Below are 12,930 nucleotides of genomic sequence, written 5' to 3' on the forward strand. Positions count from 1 at the left end.
GCCCCTCCCTGCCCTGGCCAGCCAGCCTGGAAGGGGCCTCCGGAGCTCTCTCCGCTGGCCGGAGCAGGTCCTTCGCCCCCGGGCCGATCCGCTGTGTCACGTGGAGGGCCCAGCGCAGCCGGGGCCTTCTGCCAGCCTGCTGGGGGCAGAGTCCGCTGGCGCGGCCCCGACGCTGGAGCATCCCTTTCTGGTGCGCCACAGCCGCGATGTCCCGGACCGGCCCAGCCGCGGGGGTGAGTCGCTTACTTCTGGAGCCCCGCGATGAGCCTATCGCCCAAAAGGAAAGGGACGCCATCCCGGGTGCCCAAGGGTGCCCGGATCACAGCGCGTCCGGTCGCCCTCCCTGCGTCCGATGCCTCCCCAGAGAAAAGCCCCCGGGAGAAAACAGAACCAGCTAAAAGCCAGCACCAGCTGCTGCGAACGAGGGCCCGTGTGGAGACATGGGACAGGGAGCCCCTCTGCTCGGGGCGCTTTCTCTGTCCTCTGCGACCCGGGAGTCCTGGCTGCTCTGGAGAGCTGCAAAGCCGGAAAGCGCACAGTGGGCTGGAGGGCAGCCCTGCGCATTGGGGGTCACTTGGGAGCTGTCAAGCCTGTGCTACAGGAGAGGCCTCCCATACTCGGGGACTGAGCTGGATTGCGTGGAGACCTGATTCCAGGTCTTGCTGGCCTGGCTCCAGAGCTGCGCACTGCGCTCTGTACCAGAAGGAAAACAACCTAGGGTCCCAGCGCAGGATGGGGTTTGCAGCTCTGGCTCTTCCTGGGCCTGCGGGACCCAGCTCCAGGGTGGGCTCTGTGTGTTTGCTGTGACAGACAGGCTCCTCTGGATGACTTGGAGCTTCCAAGCAGCTGCTCCTGGGCTGGGCCCTTTGGCCGAATAAGAAACAGAGGGTGGAGAGAGAGGCAAGAACCCCTGTTCTGATGGAGCAGTTTCCAGATCATGGGCTGGTCTCCTCCTTGAGCCTCTGTAAGGTGGGATTGGTAAATTGCAGTCACCTTGGTGGATGACCACACAGGAAGGGTCCAGCCCAGTTTCTGGCACACAGTGACGCTGGGCGTTTCCTTCAGGCCTTGCAAGTGTGTATGAGGTCAGAGAGTCTTAGTCCTGCTTCCCATCTTTGCTGGGCTGGCCCTGTCATTCAACTCTGGGCTGAATGGTGTCCCCTGCTCCTTTGCTCCCCAGGGGGCTACGTAGCCTGCTGGAGAGAGTCCACAGAGCCCTTATGTGTGGGGTGGAACATTGGGCTTCCCATCTGGCCTGCTGTTCTCCCACAGAAGTCAGGCCACTTCCAACAGGTGCATTCTACTAAGTCTTCTCTGTGAGTGAGTGGGTGAATGAATGAGTGAGCAGGCAAAGGACAGGAGGAGGAGATGGTTTCTTGGTTCCCAGTCTTGCCCTTGGTCCCAGCATCTACAAAATGACAGGCTTCGTTGTGATCATGAGAGCCTTCAGTGGAGAGAAAATCATTTTAGCCAGAGATGCTCGATGCCCTCCCTCTGTGTGTTTCATATTTCTTTGTCTAAATAAGAGACACAAGCAAATGACTAATACTTTGAGAGATCAAGAAATACAGCTGGGCATGGTGGCACTGGCCTGAAATTGCAGTGGCTGGGGAGGCCAAGGCAGGAGGATCTCAAGTTCAAAGCCAGCCTCAGCAACTTAGCAAATAGAAGAAGAACAGAAAATAAGTCAGAGTCCTGGCTGACTCCAGTGTGAGCCGTTTTGTTTAATGCATGTCTACAGAAGCCAGAGATTTTGCGACTCCAGGTCTTTAAGAGACCTCCTCCAGGCAGCAGGCACTATGGGTAATGCACCTGGTACCAACAGACAGTCCTCAGCAGAGCCCCATATTTTCTGAGGCGGCAGAACATCTAGATCTGGGGAGGTGGGTGACCAGTTGACTGGGTTAATCTTTTGTAAGTTAGCTTTGGGTCACAGAGCAGGAAACTGCATAGTCCCTGAAAAATGCATCAGCATCCTTCACTTTCAGAGTTGAAATAGAAATATCCCAATGCTAGGGATTCCCAACCTCACTGTTGGTCAGACTCATTGGGAAGTTTTTAGGAAGGTACTTTGTTCAGCTTGGCCCCTGAGATTCTGATTTTACTGGTGAGGATGTGGCTCATGCTACCAGTAACTTCAAGGCTACTGGGGGATTCTGAGGTGCAGCCAGTGCTGAGAGCCTGTGTCCCATGCTGTTTCTTGTCAGCTGTCCTCTGTTGTCACCTCTTGATATTTTGTGTGCTTCTATTTGAATGTTCTCACTCTTCAACTTTTTCATGCAGGTCTGTGATTACTCTGTCTTCAAGCTCTTGGGTCCCTGGTGTTACCTTATAGCCATTTGCAGAGAAGTTCTTGTCAGGGGAAGATGGCAGTTACCAGAAGCCTGCACAGGGCTGGCCAGGGCTCCCTGGGCTCAGAGAGCACTGTTGGTTTAATCTGCAGTGCCCTCAAGAGCAACATAAAACCAACCAGCTAGGTGGGAATGATTCAGTGACAGAGGGGACAGGGCTTGTGATGACATGGAGGGCATGTCCCTTGCCCTAAGAAAAGCACAGTCACCCACCTCCAGCTGTGTCATGGGGTCGATCATCGATTGCAAAAATGCTCACCAAGTCTTCTGATCCTTGAATGCAGGCCCCTTTGCAAGGTGACTTTGCAATTCCTTTCCATACAGTTAGGGTCCATTTCTCCAGCCCTTGAACCTGAAGTTGGCCATGGGACTTGCTTTGGCCAATGGGACATTAGCAGATGTCCACAAGCAGAGGTGTGCGAAGCCCATGAGTGTTGACGCTTGCTCTCTCGATGCTCTGGACGCACATGGCCAAGAGATGTGAGCAAGATCCTCCTAGAACACCCAGTGCTCATGACCTTCGAGATCAGCTAAGTTGACTCCAAAAGGACTGCCCAGCTGACCCGCAGAACACGGGGAGATATTAAGTGTTCGTTCAGGTGATGAAGTATTGGGGCGAGCAGCAAAACTAACTATAACAGCCCCACCTTGCCAGATGTTAACCATCTTTTAAATAGGAACCATAAGTTCAAATTTTTGTGTAAGTTCCAGTTTTGAAAAAAATTGAATTAGTAGCCAGCATCCTAAACCCATTCTACAGGCCAAACAAAACATACCTTTAGACTGCACTTGGCCTGTGGGTTGATGGTTTGCAATTGGCTATGCTGAGGGACACGAGGTGTTTGTCCTAATGCCTGTTTGCGGTCACTCATTCACCCACCCTTCTTGCCAGAGTGGCCGGCGCCCTCCACCTGTGGCTGCTGTCTGTCCGGGATGCCTGCTGTATGGGCACTGCCCCAGCTTCTCTGGGTGGTCTTTCCATGTGGAAATGTGGGATGGCTCGTCCTCCTGGAGAGACTGCAGTGTGAGATGGAGTCCCAGGAAGGCCAGTGGGAGGGCAGCGCCTAAGCATGAGTTCAGGTGTGGAGGTGGGGCCCGCAGTGGGCAGTGGACAAGGAATCCCATCTGTTTTTTCCAGAGAACGTTGTTCCTGGAGGGAAAGCCAGGGAGAGAAAGTTGGAGAGAGGGGATTGTGGGGCCCCTAAAGGCCAAGCCAAGGATTTCCCACTTGGTTATCTGGGCAAAGGAGAGTAGCTCTAAGGGAAGAGGAGTCACTGGCAGCTTCCGCACAGGGGGCCCTGGGAAACAGGGGCCTGCTCTGTTTATCCACGTGCAGGATGAGTTTATGGCAGGAGTGGAGTCAGGCAAGACAGGGTCAAGACTGTTTGTAGTGACAGACGGAGTGTTGGCATTGGGAGGAAAAACCCAAGTGGAAGAATGTAAGTTAAGTCGTGTGGGGACTTCTCTTGACCTTGAGATATGGCTAGTTTTGCTGATTTTCTCATCTATATCATCAAGACATGTTAGTGTGTTTTCAAAGCACTTCCATCAGCAGCTTCAGATTCCCGGCTCCTGTCGCCTGCCTGCCTGACGGTCTCTGGGGCTCGCGGTGGTCACTCCCAGGGCAGGGGAGACTGAAGAGGGTGTCTGCTGGGCGTTTGGAAGGAACGCCCTTGCTCTCCCCTGAGAACCTCTGGAATCATCTGTGCCTCCTTTCTGTGCTCTCCCCTCCCTTCTAAGGCTTACAAAGTTGGGACAGGAGGGGAGGGAGGAAACACAACTGTTTAAAATCCAGTTTTCAATCTCGAGGAGAAGAGGGAACCTTACGGCTATGAGAAGAGGAGACCAGGGAGTCGGGGAGGTGCATCACTCATGGTGCAGTGAGAACCAGCCTCAGGAGGGAAGCTGCAGGGAAAGGCCAGTGTAGACCCTGCTTCCCACTGTCACTGGACCGTCAAGTCACATTTGAACTTTAAAAAGCGGATCCCAGGTCCCGCCTCCTGTGGGTTCTGACATGGCTGGTGTGGGGTGTTCTTGGCACCAGGGTCTTTGAAAGCTCCCCAGGGAGTTGACCCCTGCCATGGGGACTGAGAACCTCTGTGTCCACCAGGGCCCTCTGTGGGCTGGTGCAGCCTGTATGAGGTGCCTCCAGGGGAGCATCTGTATATGGTGGTTGCCATTTTCATGGTAGATACTGACAGTGGTTCCCAAAGGCTATCATTTGGATCAAGAATGTTCCCCAAAGTCCCATATATTAAAGGCTCCATCCTCAGCCTGTGACTCTCTTGGGAGGTAGTGGAATGTTTAAGAGGTGGGGTGCAGTGGGGGATCTTAGGTCATTAAGGGTGTGCCTTTGAAGGGCATATTGGGACCCTGGTCCCTTCCTGGCTTTCTCTTTCTACCTCCCAGCTGCTGTGAGGTGAGTGGGTAGCTCTACCATGCATTGCCTGCCATATTGTGCTGCCTCACTACAGGTCTAAAGCAACAGGGTCAATCAAATGTGAACTGGATATGGAAACTGTGAGCCAAATAAACTTTTTTCTCTTTATAAATGAGCAACCTCAGGTCTTACAGTGGCAGAAAGCCAACTAATACACCATACGAACTTGAAAAGTATAAAGTGTTAGAATGGGGTGTCTAAGATATGTCACATTCTTGGGTTGGATGAAAAGAATTTGTTTTCTGGGAAGACACAAATGGCTTTAGTACAAGTAAGTGTGCTTACTACAGTTCATCTGCTGAGAACAACATTTCCCAAGTGAAATGGGCAGGAGAAAGAAGTTGCACAGTAACGGGAAGGAGGGAAGTAGGCCCAGAAGGCAGAATAGAGGAGATTGCAAGTGGAGACAGGTGTCAGAAATGTGCCTCCTCTTAAGGCAGGGAAAGCCTCGAGAGCACTTCTGTGGGCTGGTCCTGGAGCAGGCTTGGTGTTACAGAGCCTGAGCAGATCTTGACAACCAGGGGTGTCCGGATGGCCAGGGGCACTGGAGGGAAACCTGTGCTGGTCTCATTAAGGTCTATGGTCTGGATGATGTCTCAGGGAGATAACCCCCTGGCCTGGCTCCCAGGGATGGTGGGAGTGGTTTTCCCCATCCTCCCTCTGGAGGGCCTGTGAATGGTCTACCTCCAGCTTGTGAGTGTCAAAGGGCTCCTGTCTCAGGGTCCAGTCATAGGATGTTAATAGCTTCATTTTTTAAATTTCTTTTCCTGGGTGTCAATCAAATCCAGTCTTTGTACACGCTGAACACACACTCTACACCAAACCCTGCGTCATCTTCTCAAACCAGGAACAGCAGCAACTTTAAAAAGATATTGCTGTAAATACTTTTTTAAAAAGTCAGAATTCTTTGCTGCCCCAGTATGATCTTTCTGAGGTTTAATAGGACTTTATTTTGTTTAAACATATATTTATTTTTTTCTTTTTCTTTTTTAGGCATAAAAGACAGTAGAATCTATTTTGACATTTATATAAGGTAAAGAATTTTCTTAAAGTTGATGTGCATGCACTGAAAAAAGCTAGAAACAAATCAACTCTTATTGATACAAGATGTTTTTACCTAAAACAGAATTCTAAGAGTATACTGGGAAACTCTTTATTGCTCAATATTAAAGATGCTTGATGGAAAAAATAATTGATATTAATAGCTTTTCTATTAATATTTTATTAGATATGTTAAAGAAAAATGTATAATGTGTCAAAAACATATATAGTACATCTTATTTTGGTAATGTGCCCTGGTGAAGTGTCCTCCTGCCCTGGAATGCGTGAGACTCCAAAAGCGATCCATTCTTACAGCAGTGAATCCATCTCTAAGGATATTGTTCTGCATCAACTTTTAATTCAAGCATTTCTTTTCTGTTTGGATAATTTTTAACAGCTTTATAGAACTATGATTGACCATCTGCATACAGTTTGGAATCTTTTGACCCTATGAATACGTGATGCATTTTTAAGATTAACTTGCCTGACCAGTAAGAGACACCCATTCAAAACAGGCAGGAAGATGGCTTCTGTTTACACCGGGTAGCTCAGGCAGTCAATTAGCTTATCAGACTATTTTTCTTTCTGAAGTCTATGGAAAGGGCTAATAGCTGGTCAGTGTGTGTATGTTCTTATCTCATCGATGCACAATCAGAGTGTGAATCATCACACAGGAAGGCAGCAGTCCTGGTCCTAAGGAAAGGCAAACAAAGTCTCTAGAAGCCCCTTTGGCTGGTCGGTATTAGACACTGTTTAAAATCACATCACCCTTAGTGACAAGCAGGAGAACGTGCACGCACGTGTGTATGTGTTTGGGCGCGCGCGCATGCGCATGCTTACCTGCATATGTCTTCTTTCCCATACCATTTGGAAGCCTGTGGGATATCTATGTCTTCTTTCATCAAGAAGTAATGCACTTTTTTAATCCTACAAAAACACTCATAGGGCCCCAAGATATTTATGTGTGCACGTGTGATATTCTTGTGTGTGTGTGTGTGTGTGTATAATATACAAAAGAATGTTGAGCTGAGCACATTGGTACACGCCTGTAATCCCAGCACTTGGAGGCTGGGGTAGGAGGATTGCAAGTTCAAAGCCAGCCTCAGCAACTTAGCAAGCCCCTGTCTCAAGGCCGGGGGGGGGGTGGGGACTGGGGATGTTGCTGAGTGGTTAAGCTCCCTGAGTTCGGTCGTACCCACCCCCATAAGAATATGTAATGCAACTATGTTTGAATAGAAAAAAAAATGAGTACTATCAGAATGATAAGTTGCTTGTTAAGAAGAATACAACTCTATGTCCTGACAGGGGGATAAAGTCCAGAATATATTGGCTGAAAAGTGTCCACCATGAGTTCCATGAAAGCCTTGTGACTGGTTTTCAGTTCCATGTATGTATAGAGATCTACCTTAAGTAGATTTGGAAGACATGGATAATTCACTTGTCAGATTTCGCCTCAAAAATCCCTTCAACCAGCCACCAAGTGGCTTAAATATAATTTGGGGTTTCTATACTTGGGTTTGTGTGCAAATACTCATATGTATATTTGGACAGAGGCAACCTTTATTTATGTGTAAATATGCCACGTAAGCCATGTACCTATTCTGTTCAGTGCTTTCTTATTTTCTTTCCTCAAATGAGAACCTGTATTTGAGTTCTAGAAAATGCAGTGTGCACGTGGCCAGCTCTGCTGCAGGATCCTTGGTCCCAGGGGACCCACCAGGAAAGGCACCTATGGCTCTGCTGATGGTGGCAACCTCTAGGGAGCCAGGCTGGAGGTGGAGGGGCAGGGCTCCCCTCCGTGCCTGATGCATTCCCACAAGGAAAATGCAGTTTAGTTCCTGTCTGACGTTTTCTCCCTTCCAGAACCTTCTCTTGGAGCTGCCTATGTTTCTGATGCCCAGTACAACAGGAACGTTCCATTCCAAACTTCCCCTCAGGCTATCAGGTAATTTAATCATCCAGCTGTCCCACTTGTCCACCTTAAGTTCTAGAGGTTGAGACAAACCTGGAGGCATTCTTTCCACAGAAACTTTTCAGAGGGGTCTAGGTACGGCACATAATTTGGGTAAAACCCAAGAGTGTTTTGTTCTGTGGTGCTGGGAGCCGACCCAGAGACAGGCCTGTGCTAGGCAAGCGCTCCACCACGGAGCTGCAGCCCAGCCCCTGAGCCTGGTGGTTTGGGTTAAGTTCTAAGAGCACAGTGTCCCACGTGCAGGGAGCATCCAGTCAGTTAAGAGCAGATCAGGGGGGGTAATGGACACCACCAAGGCCAGGAGATGGAGTCCCAAGCTGGACGCACATGGCCACCTTTCTTCCTAGCCAGCGTCACCTGGAGTGCAAGGGAGGGCTTCTCTTTTCCCTTCTGTCACCTCCTAATGCTACCCACACATTCACTCCTTTCCTGGGAATCCAGCCTTCTCTATCTCCCCCTAAAGCTTTAACTAAGACCAAGCCCTCGGCTAGAGTAAGGAAAAACCCTCTCTTACATCAGTGCTCAGTGTCAGTGTCTCCAAAAGCAACAAACACCTCATGTGCCCAGGCTGCCAAGCAGGAGTGGGGGACTGTCCGACCCTATGGGGATCTGGCGTGTGGCAGCCACATCAGTCCTGAGTATACCGCGCTGAGACGGGCTGTGCACATTTTCACATTGGACTCAGCTACGCCCACATGGCATTAGGTCACTGTAACTGACCGTTCACCTTGTCAGTCTCTGGTTCAGAGTGTTCTCTTATTACTGTCACAACAACCCTGTGAAGAAGGTGCTAAAGCTGGCTCGAGACTGTCCACCAAGTGTGCTTTGAGATATGATCATCGTCTTGATGTTTTCTGTTAGTGTTTTATAGTTTGAGCTCAAGTAAATACCGCCCATGCTCCTGAGAACCTAAAGGGCATGTGACCCATCACGAGTCTTATTTATTTATTTGTTTATTTACCTGTTTATTTGGCAGTGCTGGGGATGGAACCCAGGACCTGGTGCGTGCTGGGTACTGCTCTACCACTGAGCTGCCGTCCCAGCCCCGGCCCCTGTTCGTCTTTGCACAGAAGTTTGAGTGTTATATAACTCCTGCTCAGTGGTTATAACCACCTTTACTGTTTTTCCTCTCCAGACTTTACTATTTTATAACCACTGGGCCATGCGGATGGCCACGTACTTCTTCATCTATGTCAACCTCTCTCTTGCCCTGTTTGAGGAACCGGTGCTCTTTCTGCCACCGTTCTTGGTAAGCATTAGATAAAAGATGTTCAACCAGACCTTGTCACCAATGAGTGGGGCCGCTTGCTTCTTCCTTGTTTTCCTCAAATGTCAACAAATAGGAATTTGACTTTATTTTTTTCTTGCTGGGGCTTCAGAGAATTCTGCTTGTTGGCTAATGTGCCAATCATAAGGGATTTTGAGGGCAATGGAACTTCAGAATAAGCTGCTGAATTTGTAAAATTAATCAATTTTTAAAACCCGTCAATATGATGTCTCGGGGCAAGCTACAACAAATATATGTTTATTCAGTGCAACGTGTTTGTTTCCTTCAAGAAAATGTTTCATGATACATATAGGCCAGGAGCCAAAACCTGGAGACTTTCTCAGTTGAGAGAAGCCAGGAACTTTGTATTTCATTGCAGAATTTCTGCCTAAATCTCAAAAGCAGGACCTCAATGACATGACCAGATAGTGAGTTTATTGGAGAATGTCCCCCATTCCTAAAATGATAGTATGCACCATATCCCGCTAGGCCAAGGGTAGTTTTGGCTTCTGCCTTCTATTTGATGCCATTTTTTCCCCTCTCTGCTCCCCCCAGCTCATTCTTGAAAGGCCTTCTGTTCTGCCAGCCATAGTGACATCTGCTGGCGGACATGGGAAGTCACAAATCTGTGGGGACCCTCTCAAGCAAACCTTGTTAATGCTGCCATTTATCACAGGGGCAGGGGTGCGGGCTCTGGAGGGCTGGGCTTCCTGTCATTTCTCCCATACCCTCTCCCAAGAGAGCAACCATGTCTCAAGCAGCCAGTTCCCACCTTCCATTTGCAGAACTGAAAGTCAGGCAGATGCAAACCCCAATGCTAGCGTGGGCCCTGGAAAAGAAGCCACCACTCCAGGTGACAATAGACTTGACTGAATGCTTGGGAACTGAAGCAAGGTATTTCTCACCCACCTCTTCTCCCTCCTCACTTTCAGCAGGCCTCTGCCTGCGGCTAGGAGAGGAGTGGAGCACTGTCCCCCACCTGGCCCTGCAGTCTCAGCGCTGCTTTAGGGGCAAACTTGCAACTAGGTGAGTTGAAAGGGGATTATTCCAACTCAGAATTTCTTTCCTTCTGAATCAATGCAGGAGATGTCTACTTTGCGTTTCTGAGAAGTTCATGGTGTCCTAAGAACTCCACTTCACTTTGGCTACTCAAAGTGGGGTTGCTTGGTCAGCAGCAGCATCCCTATTTAGAGCTTGTCAGAAACGCTGCCACTCAGAGGTGCTGGAATTTTGCACTGACAGAAGCCACCTTTGAAACAAGCCCCAAGGCCATACCTTCAGACACCCAAGTTCATGTGCTTGTACTCCACACTGGGTTCCTCACCTTGGCGCCCTTGGCCCATCAGGCCAGATCCTTCTTAGTCTGTAGAGGTCTTCCCCATGCAGTGTAGACATTCAGCAGCACCCATGGCCTCTACCTGAGTTGTGCACCAGCACCCCTGACTTGTGATAACAAAAAGGTCTCCAGGCATTGTCAAATGATCCCAGGGGAGGGGGAAAGTCACCTGTGTTGAGACCCATCACCTTCAGGGTCATCTGGGACCTTGTTACAAACACACATTCTCAGACCCCGCCCCAGATTGGCAAAACCAGGAACTCCAGTGGGGCCCAGGAAACTGGTTAACTCTCTGTGAGACACAGGCACTCTGAGGAGGAAGAGGACTCGGGAAAGGCCCTGCAGTGAATCACTATTTGGTGACAGACAAGTCACAGGGGCCACAGCATGACCAAGAGGTTGCAGGCCATGGGGGATAAAGAGCCCAAAGCTGGAGCCACATGGGAGGGTTTGCAGCCAACACTTCCCCCTGTGCTATCTCCATGACCTTGGCCAAGTGACCTGATCTTTCAGTGCCTCAGTTATCACCTATGGAAAATGGGGACAACCAAAGCACTGTTCCTCCTGCATCTATTGAGGGATGAGGAAGCTTTTCTGGTAAGGTGCTTAGAAGAGTGCTTGGCTCCAAGACCTTCAGACAAGTCAACTAACTGGTCTTGTCTTCATCACTTGCCTGTCTTGTCCCCGATTGTTGAGTCCCCTACAAGCCAGCCAGGCAGGTGCTTCATTCTCTGCCACATCCTCAGCAGGGAGCCCTGGCCCGGCCTGGACCAGGCTCTCAATGAACATCGGTGGAGAAAGGCATTGCAGTGCCCATGAGGACATGAGGACACCAGCAGAAGCCCTCTGTCTCAGGGGCTTGAATTTGCTGTGGATCTGTATGTTCTGCAAAGGGACCCCAGCTTCCTAGATCCGATTCTATTAGAAGGTATCCTTGCAAATGTGGCAGCTGGGCAAAAGTGAACTTCTCCGTCCATGTGGATTAGACGGGACGTCAGGTAGATCTACAGGCATGTTGTAACCAACAGTCAATCAACATACGCTTAGAAAATCATGGAAAGACTAATAATGGGGGCGGGGTGCTTCACAGATGCCAGGTGTTTTCTTCCTCTACTTCTAGTATTCTCTCTACCCACCTCCTGAAGTCAGTCATACAACTATCCCCATTTCAGATATGCAAACACTGAGGCCACAAGAGGTTACAGAACATGCCCAAGGTCATTGTCTAGTAAGCAGTGAAAGTGTTCTTCTCATGCTGGTCTCTGATTCCAAACCCACATCTGCCTTTCTTCCCAGGGCACTTCCTGGTCTGCACATAGGGATGACATGCCTTAAGTTTGGGAGGACAATCCTAATTTCAAACCTTGTACCTCACGTTATGCTGAAGACAATCCTAAGCAGCAGAGCATGTGTCTTATTTGGTTTAAAAACTCCATCTCTGGTGGTAATGAGATCTCTCTGCCACAGCCCCACCAGACAGCCATTTGGGACCACAGGAGTGTGGAGAAAGAGTGACCACAGGAGTGTGGAGAAAGAGGACATAATTCAGGAAAGCGAAATACAACGAAGCAAGAGCTGAATATACTAGAACAGACAGGACCAGCAGAGAGAGCCCAGCTGAGAGAGGCCTGGAGCAGGGCTGGGGCGAGCCAGCGCATTCCACGGGTATTGATGAAGTTCTGCTGTGTGCCGGGCACTATGCTGAGAAGTAGACGCTGCATTGAGTTCAGTCTCTGACCTTGCCCTGCTAAAGACCCCAGTCTGGGGATTCAAAGCTGGATGACATTGTCCAGCACTATGCCATTTCTTCACACCCCAGCTGACCTCCAGCCCCCAGCACCATGGCCCATTTGCCTACAGTGCAGGCCAGCAGCAGCTTCCCGTCATGGCTGGCAGGAGTGGGTGGAGAATCCCCCAGCTCTCTCACCCTGTAGGAAGGCTTCTATTAGTAGCATGATCTACATAGACCCCCAGCACTCCTTATCAGGACTGTGCTTAGTCACTCAGTGACAACAACTGGCTGGTACACCCTGTCTTCCAGTTCCTAATCACTTCCTGTTCCCACCTGGAGTTTTCTAGCATCGCCTCCCAAGAAAACTACTTTCTAACAAATCTGGATCACAGAGTCCCCACACTTTACCTCAGGGAAGCCAGAGCATGAAAGAAGGTTCTAGAAAGATGGACAGTGATCCCAGTCTATCTGGCCATTTTATGCCTGAACTTATAGTACTCCTTGGCTGCTCTGACTGCCCTGATAGGTTTAGGAGAAAAGACAAGCCATATTTTGGCATGTAAAATGCATTCAGGCCGAGTCACTTTCACACAACCTACCAAGTAGGGGTAGAATGAATTTTAAGTACAACAGAATGCCAAATGACTACTCATTCCAGTGAAGACATGCTGCAAATAAGACTTAGAAAAGTGTCCTCAGAGAAGTTCTAATGAGCCCAGGAAGAGGTTGATACACAGTTGAGTAGGCATATGATGTGCCAGAGCTCAGGACTTCAGGGCTGCTGTCAGGTG

General features: G+C 49.5%; 1 pseudogene across 1 annotated transcript in view; it reads left to right on the forward strand.

The window, feature by feature from the left end:
* The first annotated feature begins 206 nt into the window (after positions 1 to 206).
* The window catches only part of LOC308632471, a 224,382-nt pseudogene continuing 211,658 nt past the window's right edge, over positions 207 to 12,930 (forward strand). The window contains exons 1-3 of the transcript in view: positions 207 to 300; positions 7,696 to 7,777; positions 8,940 to 9,053. The product of the transcript in view is annotated as an uncharacterized misc_RNA (transcript). The remainder of the gene's footprint in view (positions 301 to 7,695; positions 7,778 to 8,939; positions 9,054 to 12,930) is intronic.

The sequence above is a fragment of the Spermophilus citellus genome, assembly GCF_964194105.1.
Source record: "Spermophilus citellus genome assembly, chromosome: 13".
Lineage (NCBI taxonomy): Eukaryota > Metazoa > Chordata > Mammalia > Rodentia > Sciuridae > Spermophilus > Spermophilus citellus.